Raw genomic sequence first — 20062 nt, forward strand, 5'->3', positions numbered from 1 at the left:
CCAAAATGCAAACAGTAATGTTGAATACTACTACTGTGGTAAAATGGGTCATATGGCTAAAGACTGCTATAAAAAGCAGAATGACATCATGAATGGAAAACTGCAACAAGGAAATTATGCATCTTCTAGTAGACAGGGTGATGACAGAAATGAGCATTTGTTTATGGTGCAGCACATGAACAATTCTGTGATAAGTGCAGAAGAAAGCAACGATGTGTGGTATGTTGACTCAGGTGCATCAAACCACATGATAGGTCATGCAGAATGGATGGAGGATGCAAGGAAAATGGAAAAACCAGGATTTGTGGAGACTGGTGATGATACTACACATCCTATTGTGCAGATTGGAAAAATTCCTTTGTCTATGCAGGATTGAAAAAAGAAATACCTGTTTGATGTATTTCATGTCCCGAATATCACCAAGAATCTGGTTTCTGTTGGTCAAATGGTTGAGCAGGGCTTGCAGGTCAGATTTAATCCTCATGGATGCTTTGTTGAGGATATGAATAATAAAGGTCGCTTGATAGCAAAAGGAAAGAAGAAGGGCAGAATGTTTACATTGGATGCAGACATGTCTGAATTGAGTGCACCAATGTTTGCACATGGGACCGGTGTAGTTGCAGATATTGATATCTGGCATAAACGCATTGGTCATGTTAATGTACATCGACTTAAATCAATGCAGGCCCAAAATATTATTGCAGGATTGCCTAAATTCAAGGTTGCAGAAATGCATAAGGTATGTGAAGCCTGTCAGTTTGGAAAACAGGCAAGAAAACCATTTCCTAGACATGTTCAAGAGAGTAAGAAGCCATTGGAATTAATCCACTCTGATGTGTGGACTACTAAAGCTGCATCTTTTGGAGGCTGTCATTATTTTGTCACTTTTATTGATGACTAGAGCAGAAAAGTTTGGGTGTATTTTATGAAAAAGAAAAGTGAAGTTTTTGGGCATTTCAAAACTCTTAAAGCTATGGTTGAAAAAGAAACAGGCCTGCAAATAAAATGCCTAAGGTCAGATGGAGGGGGAGAGTACCTCTCAAATGAGTTTGCAAGGTTCCTGCAGGAGCATGGTATAAAGCAGCAATATTCATGCAGTCATACCCCACAACAAAATGGAATTGCAGAAAGGAAAAACAGGCATATTGGAGAGGTATCTCGCGCCATGCTCAACGAAAAAGACTTGCCAGATTTTTATTGGGCTGAAGCAGTTGCTACTGCAGTCTACATAATGAACAGGACTCCCACTGCAGCAATACATGGAATGACTCCAGAGGAGAGGTATACTGGTAGGAAACCAGATATTTCTCATTTGAAAATTTTTGGTTGCATTGCCTATGTACATGTGCCAGATGAGTTGAGATCCAAGTTGGATCCAAAAGCTGAGAAGTGCATCTTTATTGGTTACTCTCTACAGTAGAAAGGGTATAGATGCTATAACCCTTCTACTCGTAAGTTTACAGTGAGCAGAGATGTTGTTTTTGATGAGATAAGTAGCTGGCATAAACCAGTAAATGTGATTGATGATGTAGATGCACAAAATGGTAATGCTGCACAGAATTCACAGCAGCAGTCACAAAATATTAGTGGACCTGGAGCGTTCTCTAGCAGTGGTTCACATTCTTCGCCATGGATAGGCAGATTGAGATCAGGAGAATCTTCTCAAGGCAGTGCAAATAGTGGTATGTAGGTGTCACGAAAAGGAAAAGAGAAGGTAGATCAGCCCATGTTTGATGTGAATGCAAGTCACTCTTATGTGGATGGTGAATCCAGTGGCTCAGAACAAAGCATTGATGATGAGTTGGGTATTCCTTCTATTTTCACACCTGGAGTAAGGAAGACCAGGGATGTTTTGAGAGCACCTGGGAGTGAACCTACTTTGCACAGGTCAACCAGAGTTAGGTATCCTGTGGATAGGCTGAAATATGATGGATTTACAGCCATTCACTATGCATATATGGTCAAAGTGATACAGGAACCAGAACCCACTTCTTTTGAGCAAGCCATGGGAAAAGAAAAATGGGAGAAAGCCATGGATGAAGAAATGGATGCCTTGGAAGCAAATGCTATATGGGAATTGGTACCTTTGCCTAAAGGTAAGAATGCAATTGGCTGTAAGTGGGTTTATAAGGTGAAGCACAATGCAGATGGTCCTGTGAACAGATACAAGGCAAGATTAGTAGTCAAGGGGTATGCACAAACATATGGCATTGACTATGAAGAAACATTCAGTCCGGTTGCAAGGATGGCAACCGTAAGAGCAGTCATTGCTATGGTTGCATCAAAGGGATGGTCTTTACATCACATGGATGTAAAGAATGCCTTTTTGCATGGTGATTTGCAAGAAGAGGTCTATATGGAGCAGCCACCAGGTTATGTGCATGCTGTTCATCCTGAGTTTGTTTGCAGGTTGAAGAAAGCCTTGTATAGCTTGAAGCAAGCACCTAGAGCATGGTCTGACAAGATAGGACAGTATCTTGTCACTATTGGCTTTCAGATTTCCAAGGCAGATTTCTCACTTTATGTGAGAAAAACAGAGAAAGGTATTATGCTACTTGTCATTTATGTTGATGATTTGATTATGATAGGTGACAGTGATGAAGATATCCTTCATGTGAAAATGCTATTGAAGCAGAAGTTTGAGATGAAGGATTTGGGAGAGCTGCGTTATTTCTTGGGCATTGAGGTGATTAGATCACCAAGTGGGATACAGCTCTTGCAAAGACAGTATGGATTGGACATGCTGTCCAAATATGGGATGACAGGCTGTAAGCCTATTTCAGTTCCTTTGGAGCAGAATGTGAAGCTGAGCACAGATGTAGGTGAGCTTCTGGAAGACCCTACTATGTACAGACGCATAGTAGGAAGTTTGATTTATATGACTATTACCAGGCCAGATTTGAGCTATGCTGTTGGATTGGTAAGTCAGTTTATGCAGGCTCCAAGGAAACCGCATTTGGATGTGGCTAGACGCATACTCAGGTATGTGAAGTCCACATTGTAGTATGGACTATTTTATGAGACTGGGGTTCAGATACAATTGCATGGATACACTGATGCTGATTGGGCTGGTAGTATTTCTGATAAACGATCTACCAGTGGATATGTGTTCTCTTTTGGGAGTGTTGCAGTCACTTGGAGCAGCAAGAAATAACCTACAGTTGCCTTGTCGAGCACAGAGGCCGAGTACAGGGGTGCAGCAATGGCTGCATGTGAGGTAGCTTGGTTGCATAAGCTACTTTATGATATGCATCAGTCTACAGATGGGCCAGTTGTCATTTATTGTGACAACATGAGCAGTATACACTTGGCAAATAACCCAGTCTATCATGCTAGAACAAAGCACATTGAGGTGCATTATCACTATGTGCGGGAGAGGGTTTTACTAGGTCTTATTGATCTAGTTTATGTCAGCACAGAGGATCAGGTAGCTGACATATTCATGAAGGCATTGGGCGCAGAGAAGCTGCGCAAGTTCAGAGACCTGCTTGGTGTGCAGGAATTGGGATTGAGCTCGAGGGGGAGTGTTGAGATATCGAGCTCCACTCGTGATATGCCAGGGTGACCGTTGTGCATTTATGTCACCGACTTGTCAGTTGTAGACGCGGTTGGTATACTGCCCATGAATAATAGCTAGATGACAGCTATCCTTATCTACTCTAGTTCGTGGCTTGGTTAGTATGCCACCTTAGTTAGTTGAGTTTGGTTTGAGACCCATATATAGGGTTCTTCTATTTCTTTGTATGTGAGTTCTTTTTGGCTTACACAACTAAGAAGAGAAAAATTGTTTTCAGCCTCCACCTCTGTGTGTATTCCCCCATTGTGCAAGCAAGAAAGCTACAAGTGAGACTCCTTCCTTCTCTCCCACAATCTTGACAAGGGTGAGTGAGGTACTCAAGGATGAGAAGCTACTCATGATCCTTTCTCTTATTATTATTATTATTATTATTATTATTCTTCTTCTTCTTCTCATCTTGCTATCCAACCAATGAGTGCACAAGTGTGAGCGATTGAAAGAGAGAGTGTGTGAAATAGAGAGATTGAGTGAGGAAGAGAGTGAGAGAGATTAAGAGTGAGGGGCTAGTTGGGAGAATACAAAACCATATGGTAGATTGGACTACAGCAAGTGTGAAGGACTATAGTAATACTCATGACATTCATTTTTGAGTCTTTTAGATTCTTTATTTTCATGGGATTAAGAGGAGAGAATTAGTCTAGTTGGAGCATGAGTACAAGCCAAATAGGTGAGATTGAGAGGCAAGAGATGAAATATATGTATCTATCTAGTCCCATTGTTGAGCTCCTCATAGAGCCAAACAATGTGACACATCACATTTGTGGCATTATTAGTCTATTCTATTATCCTTATTCTCCTCTAGCTTTTTGGGTAACAATATGTTACGTTCCTAGTTTACCACAATTCCAACATGAAATTACCTTTGCAATTGCAATGTCATCCAAGTACTCTTAACTCAAGCAAGTCCATAGTCCAATATTGCATTCCTCATCACAAGTGACATAAGGATTTATATAATTCTCAAGGAAGAATCAAGTTATTTAAGCACTAGGACTCACAAGGCATCGAGAATATTCCAATCAAGGAATCACAATGTAGAAGTTGAAGTTTTATATGGATGATAATTGAGGTATTGGAGGGCAAGAACTCCTTATAATGGTAATCAATTGTGGTATTATGGATGGGACTCAATATTTGAAGCATTGAGAATCTTCAATCAATGTATTGAAATTAAGGTATTCTGGAGTGCTCGTTTGAGCCATTAAGAGCCTTAATCAAGGTATCACCTTACAATCAAGGTATTCTCATGTTGAGGTATAATCATTTCATGTAATTAAGGTGTTTTGAAAAAAAGACAAAGTGGTTAGTGTCAATGTACTCATGATGGAAGAGTGATAACTTGAGATATTAAGGTATATCTCTCAACTCAAGCACTTGAAGTATTGTCGATAGAAGTTGGTAAGGTAGAGTAACTATCCTGAGAATAAAGCAATGGTGGGATGAAAGGTAGAAGCTACAAAGTGCAAGAGGGTTGAGAGAGAGAGAGAAGCCTAAAAGAGTTTTGTGGATGCAATGAATAGTACCTTTATTCCTTGTTATCTTCACTTATATATGACTATACTATGTGTAGTTATATAAGGGATACCCATCTAGTTGTTGGCCACTAGCCTCCTTTACCCAAACAACCTCCCACTTGAAGGCTAATACACCTTTACGGGAGTATAATAAAAAAGTGAAGATATTGTTTAATGCCCATCAATGCTCTACAATGTGCAAAGTACTCATAAGGTAAAATCTTCATAAGAAGATTTGCATAGTAAATATCCAAATCTCCCACTAGATTAGTAACCCCTACAACTTCCTTGAAGGCTCATTGGCTATAACATATTTAGCACATATTCAGCCTCAATGGTAGATAAAGCTAGGCATGGCTACAATCGAGAGATTCATGAGAGTGTACCATCTATAAAAGTAAATATCAAACCCAACATCTATGTATCCAAGAATAGATGCATCCTTCATTCAAAGAATATATGGGCACAACTCTAGTGCCATACAAGTACCTCATGATACTTATAGCATCTGTAAAAGTAAATATCAAACATATAGTAGACCTCTTAGAGTCTACACTCCCTACAAAATCAACATATGTGTATTGAAAAATAGATGGATCCTTCCTTCGAAAGCATATGCACATAGTTTTAATGCCATTCAACTATGTCATGATACTCTTTATTTCCTCCCAATGCTTCTTGCTAAGGTTTGTCCTTTAGCTAATAATAACTCCCATTGCATAGGAGATATCTAGATGTGTAGCAACCATGGTGTATCTAAAGTCTCCACCTCCACACCTTCGCAACACACTTTGTCCACAACACCTCCTCTCCCTTTATTATAAACAATATTGCCCTCACATAAGTATGATATGCATGCTTTAAAATAACACCTATTGTTTCTCTTCTTGCATGGCTAGCCACCTCCACAAAAATCCATCTAGTTGCTCTAAACTGTGCCTCAAATCCATCTTTTTAGTCTATACTTTTTTCACCTCACTAAAAGCTAAAATGCAAGCTTATCCACTAATATTTTATACCTTATATATTGGACCTCTTAAAAAAGTATAGGCCCCATTCGCCTGTAGAAAAGCTCGAGCCTCCTTACACCCTATTCACACAAATCTTGTATTGTCCTTTCATCAAAGTGACACATCCAACTTCCCTATCAACAAACTAATCACAATATGTCTCGGCTATGGACCACAAAAGACCATGAGATCTTGTATGCATGTTTGTAACACCTTCATAGTAACTAGATCGACCTATACTACTAGAACTAGAAGTGACAGCCCTAATGACTCTGCAATCGCACTAAAGAAGAAGTGCATAAGGTACAGTAGGACCGATTCCACCAGAACCATTGCCAAACCCCACTATTTTGGTCATTTCTCTTCAGTTCAAAGGTCAAGTAATTAACAATATTTTGCTCCTTGTAGCAAAAATTTGTTACCACATGACTGTTTGTAAATAGGAGGTGGATGCCATTTTCAACATAGCTGACATTGTAGTTAGTTAGTATCAAAATGCCTATTAAAAGATTTATTTTTGAAGGTTATATAGCTTACCATTATGCTTATATAGTAAAGGTAGTTGAAGATGCATCTATGTTTTGTGCATTGATGTGCAAGAGGACAGTGAGGAAGTATTGATGCACCCTCTCAACTGTAACTACAATATTTCGAGAGGGAGCCTGAGGAAATTGCTCATGATCTAAGCGAGGAGGTAGCACAGAGCTTAGCTATTGGTTATCCATCTCCTTGCCCCACCTGATATGCTGAGTAATGAGGCGAGTCTACTTGTTTTGAGGATACTATTGGTCATTCTCACGGGATGCAACAATGGATAAGGAGATGGTTGTATTGGAGACCAACAAGACTTGGGATCTAGTATCATTGCCTAAGGGTAATAAATCTATTAGCTATAAGCGAGTCTACAAATTTAAGCATAATGCATACGGTTTTGTTAGTAGGTATAAGGCTAGACTAGTTGCAAAAGGCTATACTCAAACATGTGGCATAGATTATGAAGAAACATTCAATCCAGTTGCTAGGATGGAAATTGTTAGATGTGTAATTGCTTTGGCAGTAGCCAAAGGTTGGAGTTTGCAATAAAAGGATGTAAAGAATGCCTTTTTGCACCTATTCCATGTTAAAAAGATCAAGCCTCAAAATTTAAATATACCATCCATATCGAAACCTAAATCTTGAGTTGTAATTGCCAGAGTGCTAGGTAAAACCTGATTAATTGGTAGGAAATACCCTGGCACATTAGTGTAGAGAAATAAAGCTTTATGTTTCTAAGACTTCCTTAGCTCTTGCTTGCCTTAAGGCACAAAAATTATGGAATGTTGTGGAGATGGAAAGATGATAGGATATAGTAGGGAAAAGGTGGGAAGGTCATGGATATGGATAGGTGATAACAAAGAGAAGGTGGGGAGGTCATGAGGAGATGGAGAGGCGAGAGTTGCAAGGAGAGAGATCTAGAGATGGAGAGGTTCTAAAGAAGAAAATTTACATGTTAATTAACATACCTCCCTTTGTTGATATAGTCCATTGCCTTCTCATGGAAGAATACAACACAACCAAAAAATCCATCCATGCCATTTCCATTTCCACGATCCTTACAAGAATTTTACATGGTACAATGAGATGTAAGATAAATAATCTTTTTTTTAGTGCTCTCAGGATAATATGCAATGTGCTCAATCAATTTGTGTGAGCAACTAATGGAAAAAATGTTTAAATATAGTCTCACAAGATGACAATAGTTGCCCATGAAAACTATTGAAACAACATCTAACTCTTTGAATAAGAAAGTGCACCCAGAATAGTACATCCAAGTATCTAAAGGATCCATCATTAAGTCACTGCGAATGATGTTAAATCAACATCTACTAATTCTTCCATAAGAAAGTGGATCCAAAATAGTTGCAACACCCAAATACATCTCCTACATTAGTTTTAGCTAAGGAGTTGGTCAATCAAAGTAGTAAAAGCTTAGTCATAGGAGTCGAAGAAGAGCAGTCTCCATAGAAAGAACTTTGAAGATACAACGCATGCATTGAAAATTCCACAAAAGCAACAATTTTGAATTTCACTACAAATCATTGTTCTAAAGTACTACCATATATTTTAAATAAAAGTGAGAGTCAAAACTCACTCATGTGCAAATAACAACATATCCCCAAGGCAAATTGCATATTTTTATTTCTATTCATTATATATGTAAGAACATGTAGGACTTGCAATTATAAAATGAAGATCCATGAGCAAGACCATTCTCAGGGTATTCCTTGTGTCTAGCCTAAAACCATCAAGGTCTTGGCAAGAAGAGTTTACAAATGAGAGACAAGAAACACTATAGAAAATGAAGGAAAAATCCAATAGATTCACAAGAAATAGGAGAAGCCCAACTATAAATTATATTTTTCATAAAGAAGCTTTAACTCAATCCATGTACAACATATATATCTACTTTTAGATGATATCTCTAAGACTATGGCTCAGAGAAAATCCAATTACTAGGACTAGCTCAATGAAATCCCAATTTATTGGACTATGGCTCAAAAGAAATCCAATTTAAATCAGCCCAAAAGATTAAGTGCTTTCCATACAATAATATAAGCACAAAACAATGTTTATGTTGCCCAAAATCAAGCCTCAAATAACCATAGAAAAATCAGGTATCAAGATAGCCCATATACATCAAAACATTATGTATAAGAGCAATGCCAGGCCTCTAAAACATCATGAAACCATTCCTTAATCTTCAAGTCTGCATACATCTAAGAAGACCATGTAACTATTACAAAGTCTTTAAGACAGTGGTACATCCAAGAAGACCATGTAACTGTCACAAATTCCTTAAGGCATTAGTCATGACTTGACCTTGGCTACAACTTGTTTTCACCATAAGTTTTACACAGGAACTCTAAATAGCATTATATAGATACTCAAATTGAGGTGTACATACCTACTTGATGAGGTAACATGGGTAGAATTACAAAATATCAAGGATCCATGTTTGTCAACATGGTATTAGAGCCATGGTGAGCTCCATTTAGCTCATTAGCTCACTGCTCCTCTAGCTCTCAACAACCTCATTTTAGCTCAACTTGAGCAAAAATCTTCATTTCCTCACTCTACCTCTCTTGACTGCCATAACCAGTAGTGCCTACCTGTCTTGGAGCTCCTGGATCTCTCTGTACAAGACATATCTCATGAGTTTTCTTCTAGGGATACTCTCTCCTACTCTGGCACAACTCTCACATTACTTCATGACATTGACCACCTAATAGCCTAGCATTGTGTGTTCTATCTATCGCTATCCAGATATGTGCTCCTAACAAGTTGGTGATTTAGCTTCCTTATGAGAGGTACACGTTTATTGCAGTTTCTTTTGGCTTTCTTTTGATAACACAACTAATGTTCTCTTTGGATCTGTTTCATCAAATTAATTAGTAGCATTGTTATTGTCCTATTTCATGTGTCTAGGTTGGTGCTTTGTTCATTAACACTATTTTTGTTTGATTTGTAATACTTGTAGGCGGTTGAAGATTCTTTTTAGAGGGTTCATGTAATAACTTTTTGGCATACATAATTGCAAGATTTTTAGCTCTTAGGAATGGCCCTTTTAAAATCTATCTTAGGTTTATTAATAACTTTTCTAATGGTGTCATTTTGGGGTTCGATTTGGCATTCAAGCTTTAGGTTTCAGCATGCCTTTTATCAAGGAGGAAATTCTAACAAGCTTAGATATTGGAGGAGAAATATTTGATGATCTAAGCAACCAATCCCTCTATTCTCACCATAGTAGCCTTAGGCATACAATGGGATTTTGGAAAACCAACATGGTTTGTAGTTGACTCTTCTTCTACACTTATTGTGAAAAGCTTTCAACCTTGTAGCTTTTACAAGTAGAGTCATTTGTTGTTTTTTCATGGGGCAAGCTTAGAATTAATAGCCTAATCTTTGGTGGCTTTAGGCACCACTTATTACTCAATTCCTTTTGTTGTCTAGCTTACATGCTTATTCTTCACATTTTGTGCCTTGACAAGGTCTTCCAGCACTTTCTTACCACCTTCTCTAAAGGTTGCGGTCAATCTTTGTGCATTTTTCTTGCCCTTCCCTTGAGTATACACAATGTCTCCTTTATTGAAACTAATGTGGTAATCTTGACATTGGCAAGGTTAAGGTGTATTATTTGCATATCAAAATTGATGTTACACTTAGCTATTTACTCGAAACTTCTTTTTAGTAGGATTTCTTATCCAACATTTTCCCAATTTGGAAATACAAAGAATCTTATTGGTATACCTTTAGTATTTATTATCATTAGAATCTTACACTTTCCTAAGAGAAAGTAATGTACTCCCCATGTGGGTTCATAATGGCATTTATTGCCACCCATAAGTTCAAGTTAGTTGAACTCCATGGATACGTTGTATGTTAGAAGGTTGAAATTGGAGTCTTTATCTATGAGGGTATCACTAATTTACTCTCCTTTCCCAATTATTTTGACCCTAAGCTATGCTAATGTACTAGTTCTTCATCTTTGGGGTAAAGTTGAGTGCCATTTTCACTACTCTAAAAACAACATTAGGTATGGGAATTGATGGCTAATATTGTGGATCTTCAGGGGGTGATACTTCTTGATACAATTGTCATTGAAGTAGACAATCCCTTCAAAGTGTTTCAAGTTCAACATTACTCATTCTATTAATTGAGGTCATGCAAAATGGTCCTAGTACATTGAATGTTATCTCTTATTTATATATTTTAAGTGGATAATGCTACATATACAATCACCTTTATTGAAGTCTTGTTTCTTTATGTGTTCTCCCAATCAGGCCTTCAAAAATACTTTTTCACATATCAGGGAATGCATTGCTAATTGTCTTGTTTCTAAGAGTCGTTCGAGTTCTTTAAGATGTTGGGTTCAAGATAAATTCCTTTTCTATACCATTCTTGTATGCCTACATGAAGGCTAGGATTTAGAAACTCGACAATAAAAATGTAGTTGGCACCATAGGTAAGTTTGAAGAGTGTATGACTATTGCAATCTTACATGTTTTTCAATGCACCCAAAGTGCTACCATGAGCTCATTATCATAGTCACTCGCAAGAATAAAACAATCTTGTTGAAGACATTGATCAAGGTTTTGTTCATTAACTTCACTTGGCCATTTTCTTGTGGATAATAAGGTGACAACTTTTAGTGAATGAACATGAACATGGAGTAGGTAACTAAAATCACTTCATTGATGGGATTTCTTCATCACTAATCACTTCAATGGGGTAACCAAATCAAGAAATGACTTGCTCCCATGCGACATTTTCTATTTCATGGCAAAGAAGGCTATAAAAAGGGAAAAACTTATTGAAAATTTTACGAAAAAGGCAAAGTCAACGATTGATCAAAGCAATCAAAGCTTTGTCATGGGAATCAAAGAATACTAGTTGATAGACTAGAAGAAGGAATCAAGGCCAATTGCACATAAATCTAGTGCCAGATATCTAGTTTCAATATTTTTTCAATAATTTTAAAGATATAATAGAGGAAGCAAAAAGTCCACAAGTGATGGAAATTTAAAATTTCACTTCTACTAGTCATGATTTGAAATTATTATTCCATATTTTTCAAAGAAAATTGAGAGATAGGATCACTTGTAAAGTTAACTATCCTTTGAAGTGTCATTTTATATTTTATTTTCTATTCATTGTATACATCACAAAAGCATGACCCATAAGTGTAAATGCAAGATCCATGGGCAAGACCATCCATCAATAGAGTCATAGGGATGTGAAAATAAAATGACTAGATAACAAAAAGAGGCTAAGGGTTGAGGTTACACCCAAGAAAAACTAAGAGAATCTTTCATTTCACACACACACACACACACACACACACACACACACACAAAGAATCTTCTCCTTTTTATAGGCCCTAACTCTTTCATTCTCTTGTACACAAATGAATGCATTAAGAAGGCCACAATGTATAGAAGAGATAAAGAAGAATGTATGGAGATGAATAGAATGCAAGAAAGAGCTTCATTGTCCCCAAGTCACACACACACACACACACACACACACACACACACACACACACACACACACACACACACACACACACACACACACACACACACACAATGTGTGTGTCATTGTGACAATCACACACTCATACACAATGTGTGTGTCATTGTGTGAGTGTGTGATTGTCACGATGACACACACACACACACACACACACACACACACACACACACACACACACACACACACACACACACACACACACACACACACACACACACACACACAATGTGTGTGTCATTGTGACAATCACACACTCATACACAATGTGTGTGTCATTGTGTGAGTGTGTGATTGTCACGATGACACACACATTGTGTGTGAGTATGTGACACACACACACATTGTGTGTGTGTGTGTGTGTGTGTGTGTGTGTGTGTGTGTGTGTGTGTGTGTGTGAGTGACTTGGGGACAATGAAGCTCTTTCTTGCATTCTATTCATCTCCATACATTCTTCTTTATCTCTTCTAAACATTGTGGGCTTCTTAATGCATCCATGTCCATTCATTTGTGTACAAGAGAATGAAAGAGTTAGGGCCTACAAAAAGGAGAAGATTCTTCTCCTCTTCTCTTGGTATTAATGCGGAATGGAGTACAATGGTTGTGGATTGAGAGCTTAGCACATGAGAAGTATATATTTGAATTGTGAGGCCATCTATGTTAGAAGTTCAAGAAAGATAGAAGGGCAAAGGGGTGGAGCATAAACAAAGTAGTGTGCTCACTGCATTCTTCTTCTTCATTATTCTTCATCATTCACACACCCTATAGTCTAGCTCACACAAGTAATCTAGGTCTACAACTGACTAAGGTTCTAACCATGGTTGAGTTACTAACTCAACTTATTGATCCACCATGTCATACAACTAAAGCTAAAGCTGGATAGTTAGATGAATAGAATGAGCTTGATTCTCAACACTCCCCCTCAAGCTCAAGAAAGACACAGTACCCCCCCAAGCAGCTTTTTGAAGCAACTGAACTTATATTTAGCTAGTGACTTGGTAAAGATATCAGCTACTTGGTCTTTGGTTTTGACATGCAGCAGATCTATCTTTACTGCAAGTACCATCTCTTATATAAAGTGATAGTGTACCTCTATATGTTTTGTACTAGCATGATACACAAGATTCGAAGCCAGAAGTACGCTACTCATATTGTCACAATACAATGTAACTGGAGCATTTATCTACATATCAAAAGTTGTCAACAACTTCAGCAACCAAGCAATATCACAAGTTGTTAATGTAGCACCTCTATACTCTACCTCAGTACTAGAGAGTGCAACTATTAGTTGCTTCTTGCTACTCCAGCTAATCATTCCACTGCCAAGGATGAATACATATCCACTAGTAGACCATCTATCATATGGACAACCTACCCAATCTGCATGAGTGTATCTCATGAGATTCAGATTCTTATCCTTTGCATAAACGAGTCCATAGTCTATTGTATCCTTGACACAATGCATAATTCATCTCATTATAGCCAAATGGGGTTTTCTAGGCTTTTGCATGAACTAACCAATGAGTCCAACTGAGTAGCTATGATCAAGCCTAATAATAGTAAGATAAATGAGACTTCCTACTATCTATTTGTGCATAGTAACATTTGAGATTTTGTCTCCAATATTCTCATCTGGCTTAGTATTCTGATCCAATGGGGGCCCAGCCACACATTGTGGTTGTTGGAATTTCCACTTTTGAGTCTCTCTCTCTCTCTCTCTCTCTCTCTCTCTCTCTCTCTCTCTCTCTCTCTCTCTCTCTCTCTCTCTCTCTCTCTCTCTCTCTTGGGACTTGCTCTCCATCTACCATAGCTCTCACCGCCAAGCTTCTTCCTCCTGGGTTCCACTTCCCTTTCAACTGGTATCAAAGCAAAGGAATTGGTGCTTGCCCGGCATTCTCTTCAGCCTGGATTTGAAGAGATTTAACCCAAGCTTCAATGGTAGCCATAGCACCTTCATTTGCAGGTATGTTTTGATCTCCCGCCTACTCCTCGAGCTTTCGGACCTTCATCGGCCTCTTCCCAGGCTACATTGCAGTCCCCTCGACATTGCCAAGTGTCCCTGAGGGCTATTGAAGACCCCCAATCCCTAGGAACAGCCAGCATTGGTGCATTTATAGGGGACCGGGATGATCTACTCTCCGACATTTCCCTGCTCCTCCTCAGCTTCTCGGCACTCTTGGCAACCTTCCCGAGCATTGCTTGACTCCCCGACATTAGTGCTTGACTCTCGGTGATCGATTCGAGTGCTTCCCCCTTCATCTCTTTGCTGTATACATAGTCCTAGGACTATCAAAACACGGCAACACTTGAGATTTACTGTTTAATGCTTCTTGGCATTGCCCGTTTGATGCCTATTGATGCCTGTATGTTATGGGATGCTATGTCTATGCTTTGGGACTGATTTGGAGCAGATTTGAGCACCGTTTGAGCTTCATTTAATAGTAAATTGCTTGTTGTAATACAATGGATTAAAGATCATTTACTTGATGTATGCATTAGTTCATGGATACGGGGTGCTTAGTGGAGGTTTGAATGATCATACCGATGTATTTAGAGGTTGTCAAATGCTTCTTCTTGGTTCCGGAATGCTTTTGAGCTTGGATTAAGATTTGAATTGGTCATTTTTCACTGGCATTTGGCTTCAGTTGGCATGCTTTGGACCGGTCTACGCCTATTGTCACTGCTTGACCTTTAGGCTTCTTGAATTTATGCTTTGGTCAGATATGGATGCCACTTGGTTTGCCCGTGCTTGACAGCTACTTGGAGCTTTGCCTTTAGATGTATTTGAGCATTTTTTATCTACTGGGCATTACATTTGGTTGTTAGTTGCATGCTCTTTGAATGCTTTCAAGCTTATGTTTTACGGGTCTGAGATAGCTTGGGATTTATGCTCTGGATGTACCCTACTGGAATTTGGCATGTCTGATGCTATGTATTTGATGTATTAGAGCATTTCTTGCTCTCTTTGCATCTGACTTCACTTCCAGTGGAAGCCTCTTGGTATATTCGGATGTACACAGAGTCTTATTTACAGATAAGCTTGACCTTGTGGGATAGTTATGTCAAGATTCTGGGAGAGAAGGAAGGAGTCTCACTTGTAGCTTTCTTGCTTGCACAATGGGGGAATACACACAAAGGTGGAGACTGAAAACAATTTTTCTCTTCTTAGTTTGTGTAAGCCAAAAAGAACTCAAGTACATAGAAATAGAAAAACCCTATATATGGGTCTCAAACCAAACTCAACTAACTAAGGTGGCATACTAACTGAGCCACGAACTAGAGTAGATAAGGATAGCTATCATCTAGCTATTATTCATGGGCGGTGTACCAACCGCATCTGCAACTAACAAGTCGGTGATATAAATGCACAACGGTCACCCTGGCATATCACGAGTGGAGCTCGATATCTCAACACTCCCCCTCGAGCTCAATCCCAATTCCTGCACACCAAGCAGGTCACTGAACTTGTGCAGCTTCTCTGCGCCCAATGCCTTCGTGAATATGTCAGCTATCTGATCCTCTGTGCTGACATAAACTAGATCAATAAGACCTAGTAAAACCCTCTCTCACACATAGTGATAATGCACCTCAATGTGCTTTGTTCTAGCATGATAGACTGGGTTATTTGCCAAGTGTATACTACTCATGTTGTCACAATAAATGACAACTGGCCCATCTGTAGGCTGATGCATATCATAAAGTAGCTTATGCAACCAAGCTACCTCACATGCAGCCATTGCTGCGCCCCTGTACTCAGCCTCTGTGCTCGACAAGGCAACTATAGGCTGTTTCTTGCTGCTCCAAGTGACTGCAGCACTCCCAAAAGAGAACACATATCCACTGGTAGATCGTCTATCAAAAATACTACCAACCCAATCATCATCAGTGTATCCATGCAACTGTATCTGAACCCCAGTCTCATAAAGTAGTCCATACTGCAATGTGGACTTCACATACTTGAGTATGCGTCTAGCCGCATCCAAATGCGATTTCCTTAGAGCCTGCATAAACTGACTTACCAATCCAACAACATAGCTCAAATCTGGCCTGGTAATAGTCATATAAATCAAACTTCCTACTATGCGTCTATACATAGTAGGGTCTTCCAGAAGCTCACCTGCATCTGTGCTCAGCTTCACATTTTGCTCCAAAGGAACTGAAATAGGATTACAGCCTGTCATCCCATATTTGGATAGCATGTCCAATCCATACTGCCTCTGCAAGGGCCGTATCCCACTTGGTGATCTAATCACTTCAATGCCCAAGAAATAGCACAGCTCTCCCAAATCCTTCATCTCAAACTTCTGCTTCAATAGCATGAAGGATATCTTCATCACTGTCACCTGTCATAATCAAATCATCAACATAAATGACAAGTAGCATAATACCTTTCTGTGTTTTTCTCACATAAAGTGAGAAATCTGCCTTGGAAATCTGAAAGTCAATAGTGACAAGATACTGTCCTATCTTGTCAGACCATGCTCTAGGTGCTTGCTTCAAGCCATACAAGGCTTTCTTCAACCTGCAAACAAACTCAGGATGAACAGCATGCACATAACCTGATGGCTGCTCCATATAGACCTCTTCTTGCAAATCACCATGCAAGAAGGCATTCTTTACATCCATCTGACGTAAAGACCATCCCTTTGATGCAACCATAGCAATGACTGCTCTTATGCTTGCCATCCTTGCAACTGGACTGAATGTTTCTTCATAATCAATGCCAGATGTTTGTGCATACCCCTTGACTACTAATCTTGCCTTCTATCTATTCACAGAACCATCTACATTGTGTTTCACCTTATAAACCCACTTACAACCAATTGCATTCTTATCTTTAGGCAAAGGTACCAATTCCCATGTAGCATTTGCTTCCAAGGCATCCATTTCTTCATCCATGGCTTTCTCCCATTTTTCTTTTCCCATGGCTTGCTCAAAAGAAGTAGGTTCTGGTTCATGTATCACTTTGACTATATATGCATAGTGAATGGCTGCAAATCCATCATATTTCAACCTATCCACAGGATACCTAGCTCTGGTAGACCTGCGCAAAGTAGATTCACTCCCAGGTGCTCTCAAAACATCCCTGGTCTTCCTTACTCCAGGTGTAACAATAGAAAGAATACCCAACTCCTCATCAATGCTCTATTCTGAGCCACTGGATTCACCATCCACATAAGAGTGACCTCTATTCACATCAAACATGGGCTGATCTACCTTCTCTTTTCCTTTTCGTGATACCTGAATACCACTATCTGCATTGCTTTGAGAAGACTCTCCTGATGTCAATCTTCCTGTCCATGGTGAAGAATGTGAACCACTGCTAGAGGACGCTCCAGGTCCACTAATATCTTGTGACTGCTGCTGTGAATTTTGTGTAGCATTACCATTTTGTGCATCTACATTATCAATCACATTTATTGGTTTATACTAGCTACTCATCTCATAAAAAACAACATCTCTGCTCACTGTAAACTTATGAGTAGAAGGGTTATAGCATCTATACCCTTTTTGCTGCAGAGAGTAACCAATAAAGATGCACTTCTCAGCTTTTGGATCCAACTTGGATCTCAACTCATCTGGCACATGAACATAGGCAATGTAACAAAAAAATTTCAAATGAGAAATATCTAGTTTCCTACCAGTATACCTCTCCTATGGAGTCATGCCATGTATTGCTGCAGTGGGAGTCCTGTTCATTATGTAGACTGCTGTAGCAACTGCCTCAGCCCAATAAAAATCTGATAGGTCTTTTTCATTGAGCATGGCACGAGATACCTCTCCAATATGCCTATTTTTTCTTTCTACAATTCCATTTTGCTGTGGGGTATGACTGCATGAATATTACTGCTTTATGCCATGCTCCTGCAAAAACCTTGCAAACTCATTTGAGAGGTACTCTCCCCCTCCATCTGACCTTAGGCATTTTATTTGCAGGCATGTTTCTTTTTCAACCATAGCTTTAAGAGTTTTGAAATGCCCAGAAACTTCACTTTTCTATTTCATAAAATACACCCAAACTTTTCTGCTATAGTCATCAATAAAAGTGACAAAATAATGACAGCCTCCAAGAGATGCAGCTTTAGTAGTCCACACATCAGAGTGGATTAATTCCAATGGCTTCTTACTCTCTTGAACATGTCTAGGAAATGCTTTCCTTGCCTGTTTGCCAAATTGACAGGCTTCACATACCTTATGCATTTCTGCAACCTTGAATTTAGGCAATCCTGCAACAATATTTTGGGCTTGCATTGATTTAAGTCGTTGTACATTAACATGACCAATGTGTTTATGCCAGATATCAATATCTGCAACTACACCGGTCCCATGTGCAAACATTGCTGTACTCAATTCAGGCATGTCTGCATCCAACGTAAACATTTTGCCCTTCTTCTTTCCTTTTGCTATCAAGCGACCTTTTTTTTCATATCCTCAACAAAGCATCCATGAGAATTAAATCTGACTTGCAAGCCTTGCTCAACCATTTGACCAACAGAAACCAGGTTCTTGGTGATATTCGGGACATGAAATACATCCGACAAGTATTTCTTTTTCCCATCCTGCATAGACAAATGAATTTTTCCAATCTGCACAATAGGATGTGCAGTATCATCACCAGTCTCCACAAATCCTGGTTTTTCCATTTTCCTTGCATCCTGCATCCATTCTGCATGACCTGTCATGTGGTTTGATGCACTTGAGTCAACATACCACACATCGTTTCTTTCTTCTGCACTTGTCACAGAATTGTTCATGTGCTGCACCATAAACAAATGCTCATTTCTGTCATCACCCTGTCTACTAGAAGATGCATAAATCCCTTGTTGCAATTTTCCATTCATGATGTCATTCTGCTTTTTATAGCAGTCTTTAGCCATATGACCCATTTTACCACAGTAGTAGCATTCAGCATTGCTGTTTGCATTTTGGCCTCTTTGCCATCCACCACGACCTCTTTGGCTCCCCCTGCCTCTAGAGTTACCACGTCCTCCTCCATAGGACTGGTTTTCTTGAGTTTGCTGCATATTCTGATTTCTACCATGGCCTCCAGATCGGCCTCCTCTACCTCTGCCTCTACCTCTTCCAGCATTTGAGTAGAAGACAACTTCTTTTGAAGTTCCTCTTGAAGAAGATGCACCACCATTTCTCTGCTCCTCAGAAATTAGATGAGCAATCAACTCCTCAAAATCAGGAAATCTTTCAGGACGGAAATGGATGTTCAGAATTGTGCATAATCCTTTCCTAGACCATTCAAGGTCACAGAAACTAAATCATCATCTTCCACTGGCGACCCAATGGAAGCAAGTGCATCTGCAATCTTCTTCACCTTCATGTGGTAGTCATTGATGCTCATACTTTCTCTTTGCACATTGTGCAACTCTTGCTTGAGCTGCATTTTCCTGGCTTGCGTATTTGTGCTATACATTTTTGACAAAGTATCCCATGCCTCCTTTGGCGTACTTGCATCTTGAATATGCACAATCGTAGAGTCTGAAATGCTGATAGACAGCCAGTACATAACTTTCTTGGCTCTCTCATTCCACGCTTTAAATGACTGCATTTTCTGTTGATTGGGAACATCAGGAAGAACTGGTTCTTCTTCATTTCCTGCAACGAATTCCCAATATCCTTTTCCCATAAGGAAATTCGTCATTCTAAACTTCCATGCTTGGAAGTTGTTCTTGTCAAGCTTTTCAGTGACAATCTGTGAAAGAGAATCAAACGCCATTACAGAACACTGCAAAAAATTATGTCACTGCAAAGAACACAGCTTCAGCCTCACAAGGGCAAATCTGCAAAACTGACGAAAGTGGTATTTGACCACACAGTCACTTCCTAGTGATGATTTTGCATCAACAGGCAACAAGGATGATTCTATAACTCCCAATGTC

This window comes from Lygodium microphyllum, chromosome 2 (genome assembly GCF_053477565.2).
Source record: "Lygodium microphyllum isolate KBCC chromosome 2, Lygodium_microphyllum_v1.1.10, whole genome shotgun sequence".
NCBI classification, from domain to species: Eukaryota; Viridiplantae; Streptophyta; class Polypodiopsida; order Schizaeales; family Lygodiaceae; genus Lygodium; species Lygodium microphyllum.